Consider the following 23,355-nt stretch of genomic DNA (forward strand, 5'->3'; position numbering starts at 1 on the left):
AGAAAAATCAACAGACCGAGATCTTCCCCTCCAGTTCTCTTTTTATGGCTATTGGTAACAATCTTCAGGTGGATCCTCCATGCCCAACCCTGCTGATTCAGTTCAGCTGGGTGTTACAAGTTGACTATTAGTCAATCCACCACACCAGCCTTGCTTATATTAGTTTCCATAGAAACCACACGGACCATGCATCTTTACACGTAGTGCTATCTTTGCATGCAGCTTGCCTTTACCTCTGCTGATTACCAATAAAAATCAGTGGCTTGGACTGGCCAGCACCTTTGTCAGCAACACTGGCATTGGTCGTCCTGACTCCCCCGCCCCAACTTTCTGTCTTCTGTTTTTAAGGGTTTTTTTCCTCAGGCCTTCATTGTACACTGGCAGGAGACTGGAGCCTACTGCAGAGGTTTCCAGTTTCCAGTAATGTTTCAGGGGTTCGCAGTAGTTCTGCGCATGAACAACAGATTTCTGTGGATTAGTCAATGACAAGAAGCAGAGTGGAGTTCAAGGACAGCCTAGGCTGCACAGTGAGACCCTGTCTCAAAAAATAAAAAGAGCCCAGGGATTTAGCTCTGTGGTTCCGCTGCCTGCCTTGCAAGTGAAAGGACCTGAGTTCAATCCCCTGTACCAAAAAAAAAAAAAAAAAAGTAAAAAATCAAAAGAAAGAAAACAGCAGAACAGCCTGCCCCTGGGCAGCTCCGACTCTGGGCAGCTCCTGAGATAGGAGACAGGGCGTGGCTTAGGCTGGGAAGTGGGATCCCCACCAGCAGCATGACCCCAAACAAGGCAGGTGGCTCACATAGCCCAGGGACCCAAAGAGAACCTCATCTTTTCTCTCTATCTCTTTCCAAAAATACACAAGTGAGATCTTGGAGGCATGTAATCAATTGTAAATGATTACGGGCAACCCACTGTCCCCAAAACATCACCTTTAGGCTATATTTTATAAATTTGGGACTGATCTAAGATAGAGAATTTTAAAAGGCTGATTTTTCTCCAAATGTAAATTAAAGATAAAAAGACAAGGCCTCAAACTTAATTCTGTAATAAGGAGGAAGAGTAAAGATCCTATCTAGCAATTTATAGCTTTTCTCTTTTGACCTTTATAGGTAAGTCTAAAACTCTATAGCTATGCTTTCGTTCTTATAAGTCATCTAAGATAATTGTTAAGTAAATAAGTAAATATAAATAGAATCAATGCTTATAAATGTTCATAACAACATCTAAGTCATCAGTTGCTAAATATAAATTCAAGTATGCTTGGCTATTTTTTGAGACAGGGTCTCGCTATGTAGTTCAGGCTGGCCTCGAACTTACGGCGGTCCTCGTACTTCAGCTTCCAAGGGGCTTGGATTACAGGAATGCACCAACACATCTGGCAGTAATTTCATACATTATTAATATGTATGAAGGTTTAAGATTGGCTTCTTAAAAAATGGGTGCTATCAAGAAATCAATCAAGTGGGCTGGGATTTAGCTCAGTGGTTTTGCCGCCAGCTGCGCAAGCGCAAGGACCCGAGTTCGATCCCCAGTACCAAAAAAAAAAAAAAAAAAAGAAAGAAATCAACCAATAACAAATGCTGGTGGGGCTGTGGGGAAAGGGGAACCACTGTTGGTGGGAGTGCAGACTGGTGCAACCACTGTGGAAATCAGTGTGGAGATACCTCAAAGAACTAGGACTAAATGTTCCATTTGACCCAGCTATACCTCTTCTTGGTATCTTCCTGAAAGAATTAAAAACATCACACCATGTTTATGGCGGCATAATTTGTAATAGCTAAATCTTGGAAATAGCCCAAATGCCCATCAACCAATGGATAGAGATGTGTTTGGGTTTTTTTTTTTGGTACCAGGGATTGGGTCCTTGCGTTTGTGCAGCAGGCCACGAAACCACTGAGCTAAATCCCTGGCCCAAGATGTGGTTTTTTTTGATACTGGGGATGGAACTCGGAACCTTGTGCTTGCAACGCAGGCGGCAGAACCACTGAGCTAAATCCCCGGAGCTGGTAAAATTTTTTCCCATTCTGTAGGTTTTCCCTTCACTCTAGGCTAGTGATTGCCTTTGCTGGGCAGAAGCTTTTCAATTTGATGAGATCCCAGTTGTTGATTCTTTGTGATATTTCCTGAGTGACTGAGGTTTTGTTCATAAAGTTTACCTACACTTATGTCTTCTAGAGTTCTACCTATTCTGTCTTCCAGCAGATTGTTTTAATATTTAGATCTCAGATCCATTTTGATTTTAATTTAGGGCATGGTGAGAAATATGGATCTGGGTTCAATTTTTGGCAGGTGGACAGCCAGTTTCCCAGCACCATTATTAATGAGGCTCTCTTTCTTCCTGAGAAGATGTTTGGCCCCTTTGTCAAAGATAAGGTAACTGAATGTGCTTGGAGTCGTTTCTGCATCCTACATTCTGTTCCATTCATCCTCAGGTGTTTTGTTTTGCCAGTACCATGCTGTTTTTATCACAGTAGCTTTGTAGTATAGTTTCAAATCAAGGATTGTGATGCCCCGTACCTTGCCTTTGTTGCCCAGAATTGCTTTTGCTATTCTGGGTCTCTTCTGGTTCCATATGAATTTTATGATTGTTTCCTCTAATCCTGTGAGATACACTATTGGTATTTTGATTGGGATTGCATTAAATCTGTATAGCAATTTTGGGAGTATGGCCATTTTCACTATACTGGTTCTTCCTACCCAAGAACAATGGATATCTTTCCATTTTCTGATATCCTCTTTGATCTCCTTTTTCAGAGTACTGTAGTTTTCTTTTTCATTCATTCTTTCTTTCTTTTTATTTTATTTTTTGTTGTTGTTGTTTGGAGAGAGGGTCTTTCTCTGTAGTTCAGGCTGGCCTCAAACTCATGGTGATCCTCATGGTGATCCTCCTGCCTAAGCCTCCTAAGTGCTGGGATTACAGGCATGTACCACCATGCCCAGTGGTACTGTAGTTTCAATGAAGAGGTCATTCACTTCCTTTATTAGATTGATTCCTAAGTATTTCATTTTTCTTGATGCTATTGTGAAAGATGTTGCTTCCCTAATTTTTCTCTCAGTGAGTTTGTTATTTGTGTACAGGAAGGCTATTAATTTTTTTTTTTTTGGCACCGGGAATCAAACTCGGGTCCTTGCACTTGCGAGGCTGGCAGCAGAACCACTGAGCTAAATCCCCGGCCCAAGGAAGGCTATTAACTTTTGACTTTGTATCCTGCCGTGCTACTGAATTTGGTTCTTAAATCTAGAAGTATTTTTGTAGAGCTTTTGGAGTCTTCTACATAAAGTTCGCATCATCAGCAAATAATGTTAATTTAACATGTTCCTTTCCTATCCTTATTCCTTTTTTTTTCTTTCTCTTGTGTAACAGCACTATATCGAACAGGAGTGGTGACAGTGGACATCCTTGTCTTGTTCCTTATTTTATTTTTTTTCTGGTACAGGGGATAGAACTCAGGACCTTGCGCTTGTAAGACAGGCGCAGTGCAACTGAGCTAAAACCCCAGCCCTTGTTCCTAATTTCAGAGGGAAAGGTTTCAGTTTTTAGAATTGCTTTAGCTATTCTAGGTCTCTTACGGTTCCAAATGAATTTTTGGATTGTTTTCTCTAGTTCTGTGAAGTATATTGTTGGAATTTCAATTGGCATTGCATTGAATCTATATAGTCGTTTTGGAAGCATGGCCATTTTTACTATATTGGTTCTTCCTACCCAGGAACAAGGGATGTCTTTCCATTTTCTTGTATCCTCTTCTATCTCTTTTTTCAGAGTGCTGTAGTTTTCAGTGTAGAGGTCTTTTGCTTCCTTTGTTAGACTGATTCCTAGATATTTCATTTTTTTGGATGCTATTGTAAAAGGAATTGTTTCCCTAATTTCTCTCTCAGTGAGTCTGTTATTTGTGTACAAGAAGGCTATTGTTTTTTGAGTGTTGACCTTGTATCCAGCTACTCTACTGAATCTGTCAATTAAGTCTAGAAGTCTTCTGGCAGAGTTTTTTGGGTCTTCTATGTAAAGTATCATATCGTCAGCAAATAATGACAGTTTAACTTCTTCTTTTCCTATCTTTATTCCTTTTATTTCTTTCTCTTTTCTAATTGCTGTGGCTAATGTTTCCAGAACTATATTGAACAGGAGTGGTGATAGTGGGCATCCTTGTCTTGTTCCTGATTTTAGCATGAAAGTTTTCAGTTTTTGACCATTTAGTATGATGTTGGCTGTTGGTTTTTCATAGATAGCCTTAATCAGGTTAAGATAAAGACCTTCTATTCCAATTTTCTGTAGGGTTTTTATCATGAATGGGTGCTGAATTTTGTTGAATGCTTTTTCTGCATCTACTGAGATGTTCCTATGGTTTTTGTCCTTGACTCTGTTAATATAGTGTATTACATTTATTGATTTATGGATGCTGAACCACCCCTGAATCCCTGGGATAAATCTGACTTGGTCAGGGTGTATGATCTTCTTGATGACCCTCTGTATTCTGTTTGCCAGTATCTTGTTGAGGATTTTTGCATCTATGTTCATTAGGGAGATTGGCCTGTAGTTCTCTTTTTGGGTTGGGTCTTTCCCTGGTTTTGGAATCAAAGTAACACTTGCGTCCAGGAATGGATTTGGAAGTATTGCTTCCCTTTCAATTTCCTTGATGAGTTTAAAGAGTAATGGCGATAGTTCTTCTTTAAATGTCTTGTAAAATTCAGCAGTGAAGCCATCTGGACCTGGGCTTTTCTTTGTTGGTAAATATTTTATTACCTTTTCAATTTCACTCATTGTAATTGGGGTGTTTAGAATTTCTATATCTTCTTCATTTAACTTTGGCAGTTTGTATGTATCTAGGAATCTGCCCATTTCTTCTGTGTTTTCCATTTTATTGGAGTAGAGGTTCTTGAAGTAGGTATTGATGATCCTCTGGATTTCTGCTGGATCTGTTGTGACTTCACCTTTTTCATTCTTTTTTTTTTTTTTTTTGGTACCAGGGATCGAACTTGGGTCCTTGCACTTGTGCAGCAGGCGGCGAAACCACTGAGCTAAATCCCCGGCCCACCTTTTTTATTCTTAATTGCATGTATTTGTGCCTTTTCTTTCCTTTTTTGATAAGGTTGGCTAAAGGTTTATTGATTTTATTTATTCTTTCAAAGAACCAACTCTTTGATTCATTGATTTTTTTGTATTGTTCTCTTAGTCTCCATTGCATTGATTTCTGCCCTGATCTTTATAATTTCCTCTCTGGTCGAGCTTTGGATTCATTATGCTCTTCTTTTTCTAGGAGCTTGAGGTTCTGCATTAGGTTATTTATCTGAGTTTTCTCTGTTTTCCTAATATTGGCATTCACTGCTATGAATTTCCCACGTAGAACTGCTTTCATTGTGTCCCATAGATTCCTGTATGTTGTACTGGCATTTTCATTTACTTGTAGAAACTGTTTAATTTCTTCTTTAATTACTTCTGTGACCCATTGGTTGTTCAAGAGGGTGTTATTCAGTTTCCATGTGTTTGTTGAGGTTTTGGGGTTTCTTATGTTATTAATCTCCAATTTTATTGCACTATGGTCTGATAATATACAGGGGGTAACTTCAATTCTTTTACATTTACTTAGACATGTCCTATGAGCTAGCATGTGGTCTATTCTGGAGAATGACCCGTGTGCAGCCGAAAAGAATGTGTATTCCGATTTTATGGGGTGGAACACTCTGTAAACATCTATTAAGTCCATTTGTTCAATAGCTTGGTTCAGTTTTAGAATTTCCTTGTTAACTTTTTGTCTAGATGATCTGTCTATTTGTGATAGTGGGGTGCTGAGGTCCCCAACTACAATTGTTAGTGTTTATTTGATTTTTCATGTCTATTAATATTTGTGGTTTTTTGTGTTTTGTTTTTTTTTTGGTTTTTTGGGGTACTGGGGATCGAACTCAGGTCCTTGTGCTTGCAAGGCAGGTGGCAGAACCACTGGGCTAAATCTCCAGCCCCTATTAATATTTGTTTTTATAGTTGGGGGCATTCGTATTTGGTGCATATATGTTTAGGATTGTCATCTCTTCCTCTTGGATTGTTCCCTTCACAAGGATGTAGTGACCATCTTTGTCTCTCTTAATTAGTTTTGGTTTGAAATCTACTTTGTCTGCAAATAAGATTGCTACCCCTGCTTTCTTCTGGGTTCCTGTGGTGTGGAGAACAGTTTTCCATCCTTTTACTTTCAGTCTATGAGTTTCTCTTTAAGTTACGTGTGTTTCCTGTTTACAGCATATTGTTGCATTTTCCTTTTTAATCCATTCTGCCAGTCTATTTCTTTTGATTGGTGAATTGAGGCCATTACCATTGAGGGTTATAATTGATAGATATTGATTTATCCTTGTCATGATGTTTTACTTTTGCTGGCTCTTTTATTTCTTATTTTTTCCCCCTTTCCCTTTAGTGTCTTACCTTGCCTGGTGGCTTCCCTCTGTTGGGCCTCATGGAGTTGTGGCCTTCATTGCTTTTTTCTAGGATATTGTTTAGAATTGCTTGTAGTGCTGGTTTGGTGTTCATGAAATTTCTCAGGTGTTCTTTGTCGTGGAAGTATCTAATTTCCCCATCGAGTTTGAAAGATAATTTTGCAGGATACAACAGTCTAGTTTGGAAGTTATTTTCTTTTAGGGCTTGAAATACTTCACTCCAGGCTCTCCTTGATTGGAAGGTTTATGTTAAGAAGTCTGCTGTGATTCTGATGGGCTTTCCTTTGTAGGTGAAAAGCTTTCAGTTTTTGACCATTTAGTATGATGTTGGCTGTTGGCTTGTCATAGATGGCTTTCAAGAGATTGGGATAAAGACCATCTATTCCAATTTTCTGTAGGGTTTTTAATCATGAATGGGCATTAAGCTTTGTCTAATGCTTTTTGGGGGGGAGGGGACCAGGAATTGAACTTGGGACCTTGTGCTTGAGAGGCAGGCAGCGGAACTGCTGAGCTAAATCCCTGGCCCTGTCTAATGCTTTTTCTGCATCTATTGAGATGCATCATATGGTTCTTGTCCTTGGTTCTATTAATATAGTATATTACATTTATTGTTTTGCATACACTGAACCATCCCCGGATCCCTGGGATGAATCCTACTTGGTCATGGTGTATTATCTTCCTGATGATTTGCTACATTCTGTTTGCCAGTATCTTATTGAGGATTTTTGCATCTATGTTCATTAGGGAGACTGGCCTGTAGTTCTTTTTTTTGGTTGGATCCTTTTCAGGGTTTGATATCAGGGTAATGGTTGCTTCCAGGAATGAGTTTGGAAGTACTGCTTCTCTTTCAGTTTCATTAAAGAGTTTGAGGAGTAGTGCCATTAGATTTTCTCTACAGCTCTTGTAGAATTCAGCAGTGAATCTGTCAGGACCTGGGCTTTTCTTTTTTGGTTACTTTTCTTTTTATTATGGTTTTTATTACTTCAATTTCACTGACTGATACTGGGTTACTTAGAATTTTTATATCTTTGTGATTTAGCTTTGGTAATTCATACGTATCTAGGGATCTGTCGATTGCTTCTGAGTTTTCCATCTTATTAACGTTCTCAAAGTAGGTACTGATGATTATCTGGATTTCTGCAGAACTCATTGTGATTTTGGCCTTTTCATTCCTAATTGTATGATTTGGGTCTTTTCTTTCCTTTTTTTGGTACCGGGGATTGAACTTGGGACCTTGCACTTGCAAAGTAGGCGGCAGAACCACTGAGCTAAATCCCTGGCCCTGGGTCTTTTCTTTTTTTGATAAGGTTGACTAAAGGTTTGTCAATTTTATTTAATCTTTCAATGAATCTTCAATTCATTGAAAGAATCAATTTCAGTGAATCTTCAATTCATTGATTCTTTGTATTGTTTTCTTAGTATCAACTGCATTAATTTCTGCTTTGATCTTTATAATTTCCTCCCATATATGCACTTTGGGTTTAACTGGCTCTTCTTTTTCTAGAACCTTGAGTTTCAATGTTAGGTTATTTATTTATTTATTTTTTTGTACCGGGGATTGAACTTGGGACCTTGTGCTTGAGAGGCAGGCGCTGGAACCACTGAGCTAAATCCCCGGCCCCATCAATGTTAGTTTATTTGACCTCACTCTGTTTTTCTAATATGGGAATTCACTGCTATAAATTTTCCTCATAGGACTGCTTTCATTGCATCCCGTAAGTTCCAGTATGTCATTTTTGCATTATTGTTTAATTTTAGAAACTATCTAATTCCTTCTTTAATTTCATCTGTGACCCATTGGTTGTTCAGGAGGGTGTTATTTAATTTCCATGTGTTTATGTAGTTTTTGTGGTTTCTTTTGCCATTGATTACCAATTTCATTGGATTTCCAATTTCATAATATGTATGGGATAATTTCAATTCCTTTGCATTTACTTCAGCATGTTCTATGAGCTAATATGTGGTCTATTTTGGAGAAAGTCCTATATGGTGCTGAGAAGAATGTGTATTCTGTGTTGTGCGGCGGAACACTGTAGATATCTACTAAGTTCATTTGTTCAAAGGTTTTGTTCAGCTCTGATATTTCTTTGTTGATTTTTTTCATCTAGTTGATCTATTTGTGACAGTGGGGTATTGAGGTCTTCCATTACAATTGTATTAGTGCTTATCTAGTTTTTCATATCCATTAGAGTTTGTTTTATATAGTTGGGTGCACCAGTATTTGGTGCATATATATTCATGATTAACTTTTCCTCTTTGATTGTTCCTTTAACAAGTACATAGTGACCTTCTTTGTCTCTTCTGATCAATCTTGGCTTGAAATCCACTTTGTGTACAAGTAGAATAGCTACCTCTGCTTTTTTCCTGGGTTCCTGTTGCATGAAATATTGTTTTCCATCTTGTAACTTTTAGTCTATGAAGTTCTTTTTGAATAAAATGTTTCTTATATGCATCATATTGTTGGATCTTGTTTCTTTCTTTTCCTTTTCCTTTTTTTTTTTTTTGAGACAAGGCCTCACTGTGTAATTCCGGCTGGTTTTGAACTCATTTACTATATAGTCCAGGTTGGCCTTGAACTTGTGATGGTCCTCCAGCCTCAGCGTCCCAAGTGCTGGGATTACAGGCGTGCATCATCGTGCCTGGCTTCTAACACCCTTTAATATTGTACTTGTGTTGAATTTCTGGAATCTTGATTTCTATATGCCTTGGTGTAGTTTCTTTCTGATCATGCATATGTGGAGTTCTATATGCCTCACTTTTCTGTACCTCAAGTTCTTTTTCCATACTTGAACTGTTTTCTACTATTACTTCTGTGCACAGGTTTTTATCCCCTCTGTGCTGTCTTCTGATTCTTCATTGATTCCAATTAATCCTATATTAATTTTCTTGGCATCATTTAGCAGATGTTGGATTGATTTTTCCTAGTTGCTTGCTATTTTTAAGAGGTCTTTTGTTTGATGATCACCAACCACAAGTCTGTCCTCTAGATCTGATATTCTATCTTCACATGGGTTGACTCTGCTGTGTAAACTTTCTGTAGAAATTTTAATCTCCTGGATTTCTATTTGAGTCTGTTTTATGGAATCCAGTTCTTTTCTATGTTGGACATTCATGGTTTCCTTGTCTTTCCTAAGCTCCTATATATTTTTGTTCTTTTTTTTTTTTTTTGGTACCGAGGATTGAACTCAGGTCCTTGTGCTTGCAAGGCAGGTGGCAGAACCACTGAGCTAAATCCCCGGCCCGCTCCTACATATTTTTAAAATCTGTATCGACTCTAGATTCACTAACCATTTCCTTCACTATGGTCATCATCTCTTTAATTATCTCTGTTTTGTTTTTGTGAAGAGACTTATTGATCTGTTTTGTAAATTCTGCTGCCATCATTTCATAAAATTCAGCTGGGAGGTTTTTTATTTATACTACTTCGCCAGGGATTTAGCTCAGTGGTTCTGGTGCCTGCCTCTCAAGCGCAAGGTACCGAGTTCAATCTCCAGTACCAAAAAAAAAAAAATGCAGATTTTTAGGGCCGGGGATTTAGCTTAGTCGTTCTGCCGCCTGCCTTGCAAGTGCAAGGACCCGAGTTCAATTCCTGGTACCAAAAAAAAAATTATTTATACTACTTCATTGTCCCCTTGATTTGCTTTGATGGAGTTAGGCATTATGGGTTGCACCTTACTTCCCTATTTCTTCATTTTCTATTTTTAAAATTTGTTTTCTGTACTGAGGCTTGCAAATTGCTCATGGTAGGTAGCTTTATTACTAGTATCCAGACCTCTTTAGGAAATGCCTACTTTTCAGGGATGTCTTCTAGGTATAGCTGGCTTTTGGCTTTTGAGTCTGTCCCAATTTATTACAGATGAAAAGCTCCTGCCTGTTTGGCCTGGCACCCAGTTCTTTGGTACTGGACTATGGTAATGTTTATGTCCCCTAGATAGTGTAGGTATTGGCATACAAGGACGATCAATTGATCACAGCGACTATGTCACCTTGGCTAAAGTAATACACTCAATAATATCGATAGCATCAAGCAAAGACTAGAAAAATGACAAACTGCTATAACTATTACATTTGCCAACTTTAACCATAGGAACAAGATTTATAGTTATATAACAAGATCTAAAACAAATCAGACAATTAAATACAGTAGCGGGGTGTGGTGGTGCATGCCTGTAATCCCAGCACTCAGGAGGCTGAGGCAGGAGGATCACCATCAGTTTGAGGCCAGCCTGGGCTGCATAGTGAGTTCAAGGCCAGCTTGATCTACATAGCAAGACCATGTCTCAAAACAAGAACAACAAAAAATTATAATCCATAAATATCCACTCAGTAGAGTGATTTTACTATAAGGGGAGAAAATTTAAAAGGGGTATGTGGTGGATTAACTAATGGTCAACTTGGAACACCCAGCTGAACTGAGTCAGCGTGGTTCTGGGCATGGAAGACCCACCTGAGGATTGTTGCCAGCGGCATAAGAGGAGAAGTGGAGGGGAAGATCATTGCTGTTGATTCTTCTGGAGGAGCTTGCTGTAGCTGGTATGAAAAGCTCGGGTCCTCTCTGCCACTGGGAATGGCTGCTGTTCTCATCAGGGGATCTCTAGTCTTTGCCTTCAGCATCCCTTTATGGCTCCAGTGCAGATCCCTCAGCCTAGTGAGATCCTTCTCTCTGCCAGTGCAGGCTTTCTATGCTGGCCTTCACCTTTCCGATGCAGATCCTCAATACAAACTTGCATAAGACATTGCCTGGGCTCTAGGCTTCTGGCTGGACTTATGGGGGACACTGCTGTGGGATCCAGGTCCTCAGCTGGATTCTTTAGGTCTCTAGCACACAGACAGATCTCTTGCACTCCTCTGCATATGACTTTTTGGGTGAATATTATAAAATAATCCCATAAAGTATATATCCTGTATTAAGTCTATTATCTTGCAAACCCTGACTACAATAGGAAAAACTGAGAAATAAGAGAAGAAAAAGAGATTCGGAGTAAGGCTGAAGGACAAGAGAAGATTACCCAAGCCTCGGAAACTGATGAAGTAGAACGGGGGGCAGGGGGGGAGAAAGAGACAGAAGCAAGAACAAGACAAAACAAAGGTTGGGCATGGTGGCACAGGTCTGTAATCCCAGCACTGGGAGGCTGAGGCAGGAGCGTCACTGAGAGTTCAAGACCAGCCTGAACTACATAGGGAGGCCCTGTCTCCAAAACCAAACCAAACCAAAAAAACTAAAAAACAATGTCACACTCACAAAACACGAAAACCAAACAATCAAAGACAAAAAAAGCATAGAAAAAAAAGAAATTTCTCTGTGATTTCAAACCTGTGGTTATATTCTGTGGCCTACAGTTTTGTGTTAGTGTCCAATTCACGGCAACACTCTACTCTTGGTGGTAGAACAAAAAGCCTGTAGAGGAGCTAAGAGGCTCCTCACATGACCCCACATGTAACCCTGGGGAGCTTGACAAAATATACAGATAGAATATATAGCGAGATTAATTTTGATTGATACAGGTCTCACTTTGACTTAGTCTTAAACACCCAGCAGAAAAGTATAACCAAAATCAGATATAGATACAGATATATCAGATATAGATATAGAGATCTATATCTATGTATTTATATGATACTAAACTAAAAGCCATGCTGGGGACCAAAAGGGGCTCCAAACACTGCACCAGCCCCTGGCAGTCTCCAGCTGCACATATAACTTATAGCCACATAGAATTTTGATTACCAGTCTCACTAGTTATTCTAGCTCCACTACCGAAAAGAAAAAATCCAGTCTGTGACAGACTGACAATTTCTATAAAATACAATGAAAAGTGAGCGCTGGGGATTTAGCTCAGTGGTTCTGCCTCCTGCCTCACAAGCACAAGGTCCCAAAAGTTGGATCCCCGGTACCAAAAAAATAAAACAAAACAAAACACACACACACACACACACACAAACAATGAAAAATGAGTTCCTAGAACATGATCAGGAGCTTGCATGCTGCAGTGAAGTCTTTTTTTTTTTTTTGAGACAGAGTGGCCATATATTACCCAGGCTGGTCTTGAACTCTTGGGCTCAAATGATCCTCCCATTTCAGCCTTGGATGGCTGGAGTACAGGTATGTACCATTCCCCTGGGTATAACTGTAGGGGTTTTTTTTCCAAAGTTAAATTTTTTTGGGTTTTTATTTTGAGACAGGGTCTCCCTATGTAGTTCCACACTGGCCTTAAACTCACTAGGTAGCCCAGGCTGGCCTGATGACCCTCTTGCCTCAGCCTCCCCAGTGCTGGGACTACAGGCAAGTGCCACCATGCCTGGCTTCAGAGTCAAATTTTGCTACAAGTTTCTAAATGCTTGCTTTCGTTTCTATGCTTAGCTCACTGTTGATAAGTAACAAGCGTGTTGTTGACTGGCGGTGCAGCCCTATTCTGAGGAACCAACGTGGGCCTCCTCGGGCCCTCCGACATTGTCTTATGGGAGGGGCATGGCCCAGGGAGGCCCAGTGTGCACATGCAAGGGTGCTGTGGGTCGGCCCACAACAGTAGCCTTTCTTCCCTGAAGCTAAGAGGAGGGCAGGGGAGGAGCTGGCTTTGGGTATACGATCCTGGAACAGTGTGGCAACTATAGGCCAATTTGTCAATGAGTCCAGTTTCCTGCCCCAAATCCCAGTCCCAGGCCTCCAGGATAGATAAGGGAACCAAACACAGAACACATACTTGTGAATAAGAAAGTCTGTTACATAACAGAAGAATTTGACTCTCACTAGCTATCTATATAACCATGATGAGCTCTGCAGGCTGCATCGTGCACAGGGCTGCCGGCCTCACAGCTCCTCCTGAGGCTGCTAAGCGCCGACTCCATCTCCCTCCAGCTCTCGCTTGTGTGCGATCGGGTTGGCACCAACCACCAGGTGTTGGTTTCCTCCATTCTTTCCTCTGAGCATCACCGTCTTCTGTACGAAAACACTCATCTATCAAAATCATAGAACAGTGACATGGGGGCCCAGGGAGAAGAGGGGTTGGGTGGCAAAGCCTGGGAAGGGGACCTGAGTTGCAGGGACTGCCATCGTGAAGGATCATGCCGTCCCCACTGGTGGCCGAGCAGGGCCTCCAGAGGAAAGGAGGGAAAGCTGGAGAGAAGGTGCTGCTGGCACTGGCCCTGAGCCCGCCCAGCAGTCCACAGCAGGGCCTGGCCCAGGCGGCCAGCAGTCTGCACGCACTGTACAGTGAAGGGGAAAAACACCCTGGGTGGGACCACAGCAGGGTTCTTACTTGGTTGAAGATGTGTCTCTCACTGACAGAGCACCCCGATTCTGGTCACTACTGCCACAGCAGGAGAGAAAAGAAGCCCTGGCACCAGTGGTTGCACGGGTGAATTCCTCCAAACCCCTACAGAAGGAGCAGCACCAATCCTATGTTCTTCCAGTTCATCTGGTGAGATGAGCAGAATCTTGATAGTGAGGACAACTGACGTAGGAGATTAGCCCTGGAGATTAAACCGGTCAAACAACGGCGGAATCTGTCCAAGTCGTGGAGACCCAGGGCGCATGCGCAGAACACGGTCCAGGAGCCTCTGCGGCCATGCTCGGAACCAATCAGGACTGCACTGTTTTCGGTTCTTCATTCTCACCTGGCGAAACCAAGAGAGTCTTTGATAGGTCGGTTTAAATCGGTGCCAGGCCAAGTGAGTTTCTGACAGGACAACTTCCCAAGGCCTTATTTGCACGGGGGTGGGGGGATCCAGCAATTCCAGATACAAAAGACCCTTCCCTGTCTTCTGGGCTGTGGATCTGTTCACCGAGTGAACTTCCTTTCCACCCTCAGCCCATGTGCACCCCGCCACTTTGTCTGTGTGCTTTGTCCAGTTCTGTCCTCAGGACGCCAAGAACTGGGCAAGAGGCCCCCGTACCTACCACTTGGTAACACAAGGAAGATAAACTGCGGGCCGATCTGTTTTATGAACATAGATACAACAATCTTAAACAAAATATTATCAAATCGATTTCTACTACATATAAAGGACTTAACTACATCACAACAACCTTGAATTTACTCTAGGGAAAGTATGACAGGAGTTGAAAATTTACTGATGTAATGCATTGCATTAATAGAATAAATAAAAAGACACCATGGCTATTTTGGCAGAAACATAAAAGTGATAAAATTCTATAGCATTGTTTCAAAATATTATTATTGTTTGTTTCTTTGAGACAGGGTCTCACTATGTAGTTCAGGCTGGTCCTGAGCTCACCATGTAGCCCAAGCTGACTTTGCATTCGTGGTGATCCTCCACCTTCCTGAGTGCTGGGAGTATAGTTGTGCATCACCATGCTTGGTTTATACCACTGTTCTTTGTGGTACTGGGGATTGAACACAAGGCCTTCGTATTGACTTACATCCCCATCCCTTTCTATGTTTCATTTTGAGACAGGGTCTCATTGAGTTACTAAATTGCCCAGTCTGGTGTTGAACTTGAAATCCTCCTACCTCAGCTTCCCAGAATGCTGGGATTACAGCCATGGACTACCACTCCCAGTTTATACCATTTTTAGTAAAAGCTCTCTGTAAACTGGGAATAGTAGAGAAATTCCCTGATAATGAGTATAATTTTAAAAATCCCTACATTTAATATCATCACTTAATAGTGAGACAATGAAAAATTTCCTCCTGAGATTAAGAATGAGACGAGGTTACTATCTTACTTACTTTTCTTGTTGTTGAGACAAAATACACAGCACCACAAGATAAAGGAGGAAAGGTTTATTTCAGCTTACAGTTTGTAGAGGTTTCAGCCCACAGTCAGCTGGCTCTAAGGCATGGGAGCATGGCAGAGAGGGATCACAGAGAAGAAACAGGTCATGGTGTGGCAGGGCAGGCAGAAGGCAGTGAGCAGCATCCTTAATCCCAGCATCGCACACCCTAGACCCAGCCACCTCTAAGAAGCCCCACCTATGACCACATGAGGCTTTGGAGGATGTCTAGATTAACAGTTACGTACTAACATAACTTCTAGTCAGTATTGTTTTGGAGGTTTTAATCAATGCTATGAGGTAAAAAAAAAAAGAAAGAAAGAAAGAAAGAGAGAAAAAAGAAAGAAAAAGAAAGAAAGAAAAAAGAAAAAAGGAAGACAGCCAAGTTCTAGTTCGCCACAATAGTGCACATCTGTAATTCCAGGAAGGACTGAGAGTGGAGCCCAGCTTGGACAACTGGATGTCTTAGCAAGACTGTATCAACTTAACAGCTAAGAAATGGCTGAGGCTGTACCTCAGTGCTAAGGCCCTGGGTTCAATCCCCAATATGGGGAGGAAGGGGCCTGGGCAGCCAGACTGGGATGTGGCTAAGAATTAAGAGTGCTTTGGGGCCAGAAATGTAGCTCAGTGGCAGAGCACCTGCCTGGCAAGCACGAGGCCCTGAGTTCTATTCCTGGAACCAAAAAAAAAAAAAAAAAATTAGAGTATTTTCTTAGCAGGTGCAAGGTCCTATGTTTGATCTCCAACACAGCCAATAAATGAGTAAAAGAGGAAAATACAGTTTCAGATTGGAATATATTTGAATTACACATGCTGAAACAATTTACATCAAAATATTTTAAAGAATTACAAATAAGCCAAGTGCAGAGTAAAGCCTATATCCTCACCTATAATCTCAGCTACTGAGGAGGCAGAAGCAGGACAGTCTCAGGTTCAGGGCCAACATGGACAATTTAGCAAAGGTCTGTCTTAAATAAAAAGACCTAGGGGTGTAGCTCAGTGGTAGAGTTCCCCTGGGTTAGATTCCCATCCTACACACACACACACACACACACACACACACACACACACACGTGCACACACACAGAGAAAGAGAGAGAGAGAGAGAGGGAGAACAAGTAAGCCAAGCATGGTATCTCATGCCTATAATTCTAGTACTTGAGAAGCTAAGGAAAGAGGAAGGTGAATTCAAGGCCAGCCTGGACTACATAATGAGATCTTGTATCAAAATATCCAGTTTAAAATGGCCAGGGATTCAGCTCAGTGGTTCTGCCGCCTGCCTCACAAGCGCAAGGACCTGAGTTCAATTCCCGGTACCAAAAAAAAAAAAAAAGGCTGGGGATTTAGCTCAGTGGCACTGCACCTGCCTTACAAGTGCAAGGTCCTGAGTTCGATCACTGGCACACACAAAAAAAATGAGCATAAGACTTTAATGGACATTTCAAAAAAGATGCTATACAAAGGGCCAATAAACATGAGAATACTGTTTAACAACAGGGAACTATAAAGTAAAACCATAACTATACACTGTGGCACACTTCTTAGAATAGCTAACATTAAAAAAAATAGAATAGTTGAAATTAAATAGACTGGCAAAACCAATAGTTCACAAGGATGTGAAGCAAGCATAACGCTCATATCTTGCCAGTAAGACTGTAAATTGGTTCATGCACTTTTGAAAAGTTTGCTTGTTGGCCACAGTGGTACAGGTTGGTAATCCCAGCATACTTAAAGCCGAAGCAGGAGGATCTGAAGTTTGAGATGAGCCTGGATTACATAGCGAGACCTTGTCTGTCTCAAAACAAAACAAAAACTGTTTGGTGGCATCTACTACCAGCTATCTACTCAAGCTAAAGTATTACAAGAAAATCTGCTTGCAGAAATATAGACATATGTCCATCAAAAGATATGTGCAAAATCGTTACAGAATCTTTATTCATGATAGCCAAAGGTGTGCATCAGTAGGGGGGTGAATAACCACTTGTGCATTCATACAATGAGATAGATACACACACAGTAGAAAGATGAAGTGTGTGTACACCAGCAACTCCTCAGCAGCCTGCTCAGTCAGAACTCTCAGGAGACAGAGGACTTCTCCTGAGTTCTTCCCACACCAGGTCTGGGTCCACCTACCATAGGCCCTGGGCTCAGAGAACTCAACACCCACCACTGCTCTACCTTCTGGAGAAGTAGCAGGTAACCATGGGACAGTCCGGGTGTCAGTTCCTTTTTCAGTCTAGATATTCAGCAGAACAGGGAAAAACTGGGTAGATTCCCTGAGGATTGTAAAAAGTTTGCTGACAGTTTCCATACCCTAACATGGCTTTTGATCTGACCTGGCTAGGTGTCCAGTTCATCCTGGTCTCTTGTTGCACAGTAGTAGAAAGAAAAACGATCATAAGGGCTGCAATGATGAAGCCTTTGTGATAACTAGCCTGTGGCATTATTTGGGTTCAAAGAGGGGCCAGAATGAGATTATAACACAGGATGGAGAAGCCAAATGAATATTGCACATCAAGGGCATTTTAGCTGGACTATGACAAGGGATGCTCAAGCCTGGAGACTTTGATAAGCTCAGGTCTTTTAGTCGGATCTCCAATGAGAACTCAGTTGCTTCTCAGCTTTGGCTTGAAGAGGCCCTTGGTAAATACACTGATTTAGACTCCTAGTCTAGAGAAAGTCAGATTATCCTAAGGCAGTACTTTATTGGTCAGCCAGATCCAGATGTTAGGAAAAAGCTCCAGAAACTCCAAGTGGGCCCACAAACCACAATAAGCCTACTTAATGGCTTGTTCAGTTTTCAATAACTGTGATGAGGCTGAAGACAAAGGAGAGCTGGATGAGGAAAGGAGGTGGGCTAAGGCCATGCTTGCCCTATGTGCTAAGGCTCATGACAAAGCCTGTGATACTAGGAAAACTGAGGCAACCCAAGAGTGAGGGAACCAATTCAGAGTGCTTCAAGTGCAAGCGAACAGGGCCTGGGGCAAAGGAAGGCCCTCAGAAACCACCCAGCCCTTGTCGGGGCTGTCGGGACACAGGGAAGATCTCAGCATTGGAAGAGAGATACCCTCATTCCCGGAGAGGGCAGAGGTCATTCCACATCACGGTGGCCAGAGAGGAAGGCCTGCACAGCAGTGGTGACCATGCCCATGGCAAGTTGCACCCACAGGAGAGTATTCTAGCCAATCTATGGGAGCCTTGGGTGACTCTAGAACAAATGGGCAAACAGATTATATTTCTCTGTGATACTAGGGTAACTCGCTCAATTGTAGTGTCTTACTGGGGTGAGCATTCATCCCATTCCAAAGTTGTGGGCTTGAGAGAGTTAATAGAAGCTTTCGTTACCCCTACTCTGAGTTGCCGTATGGAAGTTTTCCTTTTCCAAGCTGCCTTTATGGTGATACCAGAGTGTTCCAACCAGTAGCTGGAGGAGTTATGTTCTTCCTACTCAGGGCCACTCTGATACTCAAACCCCTGGGAACCTGTGTCCTGGTTGCTGGGGTCTCAGCCAGTCTGACCCACAGAGCCTGATGTCTCTGAGGGGAGTTGATCTTCACACATGGTGCTACAGCACCCTGGGGAGGGCTGTCAAAGCCACTCCAGCACAGGAGTATCTCAGTTCGTGAACTTAATTTGTTTTATGATTTTGGGAAAGATAGCCACATTTGTGTTTGTGTGGGGAAGATGGCCATGGTTGTGTTTGTCACCTGATGTGACATTTGTGAACAGGAGCAATATTTTGTCAAATGCCTTTGTTTGAGAACTGAATTGTTTATGAACTGAAGCATTTGTGAACTGAGGTACCACTTTAGTCATTCAGCTAAAGGATCCCAATCTATATCCTCACAGAAGACAGTATTTCCTTAACAAAAGAAGCTAGACTAAAGCCCATTATTGATGTTTTTGGCTACAGTATTACTGGTGCCATGCCAGGGCCCATGCAATATGCCCATCTTGCCAGTAGTCAAGCCATCAGGAAGATATCACCTGGTATAAGACCTCAGAGCCACCTGTGAGGCTGTGGTACCTATCCACCCATCAGTAGCAGACCCATGCACCCCTTAGCTCAAATTCCTGATTGGCTCTTTGTCCTTGATCTCAAAGATGCCTTCTTTTCTATCCCTGTGGACCCTAACTCCCAATATTTGTTCCCATTTGAATGGGAGGGGCCCCAAACAGGACTTCGTGGATAGTAAATTTGGACTGTCTTGCCTCAGGGCTTTAGAGATAGCCCCCACTTGCTTCCATGGGCCTGAGCTCAAGACCCAAGAGACTTACAATTTAGAAGGGAGGCCTAGTACATAGATGATCTCCTCATTTGTAGCCCCAATAAGGAGTTATCTGATGAAAACACTATTAAGACTTGGGCTGGGGATTTAGCTCAGTGGTTTCACTGCCTGCTGAGCAAGTGCAAGGACCCAAATTCAATCCCCAGTACCAAAAAAAAAAAAAAAGACTCTCAAAAAAGGGGTTACAAGGTGTCCCAACATAAGGCCCAGATTCCTCAACAAAAGGTGACATATGGGCTGGGGATGTAGCTCAGTGGCACAGCACCTGCCTGGCAAGCATGAGGCCCTGAGTTCGACTCCTGGTACCAATAAATAAATAAAATTTTTAAAAGGTGACATATCTGGGATATGTTTTAACTCTGGGACAAAGACAACTGTCCTCAAGAAGAACAGAGATAATTTACTGTCTGGGTCCTCCAGAGTCCAAACAGCAACTGAGAGCTTTCTTGGGAATGCCAGGCTTCTGCTGCACATGGATACCCCAGTTTGGAATAATAGCTAAACACTAATATGAGACAGCTTGAGGATCAGAAACTGAAATCTTAAAATGGACAGCAGCTGCTCAAGAGACTTGTAAAGCCTTCTCACATACTGTGATGCAGGCCCTAGCATTAGGAATCTCAGATCTAACTGAGCCTTTCTTTCTTCATGGGTGAGACAGGAGTGGCCACAGGAGTGCTAACTTGGTGTCTGGGCCAGGAAGCCAACCAGTTGCCTACTTTCTCAAGTGACTAAATGGAGTAACACAGGCTGGCCCAGTTGCCTGCAAGCAATAGCTGCTACAGCAGTCTTAGTCCAGGAACCTTCCATGATAACCTTGGGTCAAAAGCTCTTGTTCTTACCCCATATCATGTTAAGGCTCTATTAGCACTCAAGGGACATCTGTGGATGACTGGAGAAAGGCTCACTAGATATCAGGCCATTCTTACTGAAAATCCACATATTTCTCTTCAGTCTTGCACTGTTTTAAACCCAACCACCCTCCTCCCAACTAGCCGACAGATAGAACATGAGTGTGAACAGACCAGCACCCCAAATCATGCCAGCCTCCCCAATCTGAGACACCGACCTTTAACGGGGCCCCAGGCACATGGTTCACCCATGGGAGCAGTTTCATAAAGGATGGTATTAGGAGGGCAAGTTATACCACAGTCAGCCCCACCCAGGTCACTGAAGCATGAGGGCTCCCCCAGGGCTTCTGCCCAAAGGGCAGCACTTGTTGCCCTCACCCAGGCTCTCTAATTCACCCAGGACAAGAGTGTCAGTACACACACACACACGCACGCACGTGCGCGGACTCAAAATATGCCTTTCTGGTCTCACATACATATGCTGCTATCTGGAGAGAAAGAGGACTTTAGACACCAGTCTCCAGTGAAACATGGACCAGAGATGCCCAGCCTCCTTGAGGCAGCCAGTCTCCCTAGTGACGTACCAATTGTCCACTGCCAGGGACATCAAGCTTCTCTGGACCCTGTCACCAAAGTACTGAGAATTAAGTACCATCTCCACACTGCATGTAGACCCAGTTATCAGAAAGGTTGAAAGAGCCAATTGAATTCTCAAATGAACCCTAGCTAAGCTGTGTCAGAAACCTGCCATAAGTGGCCAGATCTCCTTCCAGTTGCCTTAATGAAGCTTCTTCAGCTCCCAAGTCCAAACTTAATCTCAGCCATATGAGATACTTCATGGGAGGCCCCTTTTGACATCTTATTTATGTACTGACACTGAAACTTCCTAACATCTGATCCATTAGGAACTTTCCAACAGGCCCTGCAAGAATATGGAAATAAGGTTCTTCTATTCCCAGGGACTAACAGTAATTGTCAGCCCAAGTCCATCCTTGTGACAGGTCCTGATCAAGACCTGGACAGAGGGTAGCCCTTAGGACTGACTCTCACCCACATGGAAAGACCCTTACGTGGCCCTATTAACCACTCCTTCTGTCATTAGAGTACAGGAAAGAGATAGTGGGATTCACCCCTCCAGGGTAAAGCCCAAGCCACCTGTGATGCCAGAAGACAAAGAAGAGGGACCATGAACTTCGCACACTTGTGAACCCATAGATGACCTCAAGTTCCTTAAAAAGCAAAAACCAACCACTCATTGAACCAGGTAAGTAAAATGGTTTGCTCCAAGTAAATTGTGTGAGTTGTCCCACTACCATCTTGTTTACTACACGTAAGGTCCTTGTTACAAGTTATAACATGACATCTTTTGAGTTTTTTTCTGTTCCTTTTGGGATCACTTGAATTATCTTTTTTTTTTTTTTGGTGCCGGGGATCAAACTTGGGTCCTTGCACTTGCGCAGCAGGTGGCAAAACCACTGAGCTAAATCCCCAGCCCCGATCACTTGGATTATTAAAAAACTGCCTCTAATAGAGTTAATAAACAGTGGCTACTTACATGAGACCTTAAAGTTAAGCACATCTTTCTCCTGTCATCAATAGCTACCTAACAACTTGACAGACAGCCTGGATGAACTTGCCCAGAGCACTGCCTTCCTTCAGAGGCCAGATAGACTCATAGCAGCAGTGGCCGTACAACGTTGGAGGGGACTACAACTTCTAACAGCTGAAACAAAGGGGCTATGTCTGTCCCTAAGAGAAGAATGTAGTCCCTATGTCAATAGGTCTAAAATAGTAAGACATGGCACAAAAACTGGCTGACAGTGCTTCCAGGATCTGTGAAGACCTATCTGAGTCGTAGATGTCCTGGCCAAGTGTCTGACACTGGGGGTCTTGGTTACTGTCCTGGACATGGCCTTTGTTAATGCTGTCCTTAACCTTATCATTTAGCTCTTACATACTTAATCTCTTAGTCAAGTTTGCTTCTTCTTGCTTGACAGCTGTCAGGCTACTGCGGATGACCCTACCTCAAGATCAGAACCTGCCTCCACGCCCCTGGTTTGTCGAAACTTCCTGAGGAAGGGCTCAGTGCATTTGGACTCAGATTGGTTGGCGTGTGAGTTCTTGGTCTCTGGGGGGGTAGGCCCAACACTCCTGTTTAGCAGGAAGTAGCTATAGAGGACAGAAATTCCTCCTTCAGCACCCCCAGATATTTTCAGGGTCCAGGGCCCAAGGGAGGAATAACACCGTTAGAGAAAATGGAGCTGAGTCACCCGCTTCCCTCCATTTCTTTCTTTCTTTCTTTTTTTTTTTGGTACCGGGGATCGAACTCGGGACCTTGCACTTGTGAGGCAGGTGCTGGAACCACTGAGCTAAATCCCCGGCCCTACCCTCCATTTATTTCAAAACTGCACTTTACAGTTATGCCTGTCCTAAAGGAGGTAGAAAATAAGAAAACAAAGTGTAGGAGATCACTGATGCTCTAGGCGAGCGCACACACACGTTGGATCTCCTAGCCTGACCTCTGGTCACCCTTACCCTACTCAAACCTCATTAGAGGTCCATAAACAGGCACCACATCTCATAAATACAATTCAGGTCAGATGAATTCTGGGATGAGTGAGCATGCCTGAGAGTCTCAGGCCCCTGTCAGGCATCAGCACCCCGTCAATCACACTAGAGACTCAGTGGGAGGCACCTCTGGCCGCGTCTGGCCCCTAAATTCTGAAATCCTGAGTTATCATCCCCTTGCTTTTGCTGCCGTGGCTACTTCTGTGGGCTTTTGATGTAGGCGGTAGGGCGTGGGGAGCTGGCTGGGGAAATGAGCAGGGCCTGTCGGTTCCAAGATCCCAGGACATGGGCAAATAGCTGCTGGGACCGCGCGTGTGAACTTGCGGGTTCCACGAGAGGTGCACTGCGTGAGGAGCAGCAGGGAGAGGCACCAGGGTGCAGGCTTTGCGTGAGCAACAAGGCTGTCCATTCTGCTTGGACACGAACGACCGATTCGAGAAGGGTTCAGCAGCCGGCAGCGGGACCGCAAAGGCTGGAAAGGGCAGGAGAGGGG

General features: G+C 42.7%; 1 long non-coding RNA gene across 1 annotated transcript; it reads right to left on the reverse strand.

Annotated features, from left to right (window-relative positions):
• Positions 1-11,503: 11,503 nt before the first annotated feature.
• LOC147820807 (uncharacterized) lies at positions 11,504-13,939 on the reverse strand. Its single transcript, XR_015448131.1, has 2 exons — positions 13,677-13,939; positions 11,504-13,357 (listed from the first exon to the last, which is right to left on the reverse strand). It is a non-coding gene; the product is annotated as an uncharacterized LOC147820807 (long non-coding RNA).
• Positions 13,940-23,355: the final 9,416 nt, after the last annotated feature.

The sequence above is a fragment of the Heterocephalus glaber genome, unplaced genomic scaffold, assembly GCF_053883595.1.
Source record: "Heterocephalus glaber isolate CG9 unplaced genomic scaffold, H.glaber_assembly_v1.0 deba00001795, whole genome shotgun sequence".
Classification (NCBI taxonomy): domain Eukaryota; kingdom Metazoa; phylum Chordata; class Mammalia; order Rodentia; family Bathyergidae; genus Heterocephalus; species Heterocephalus glaber.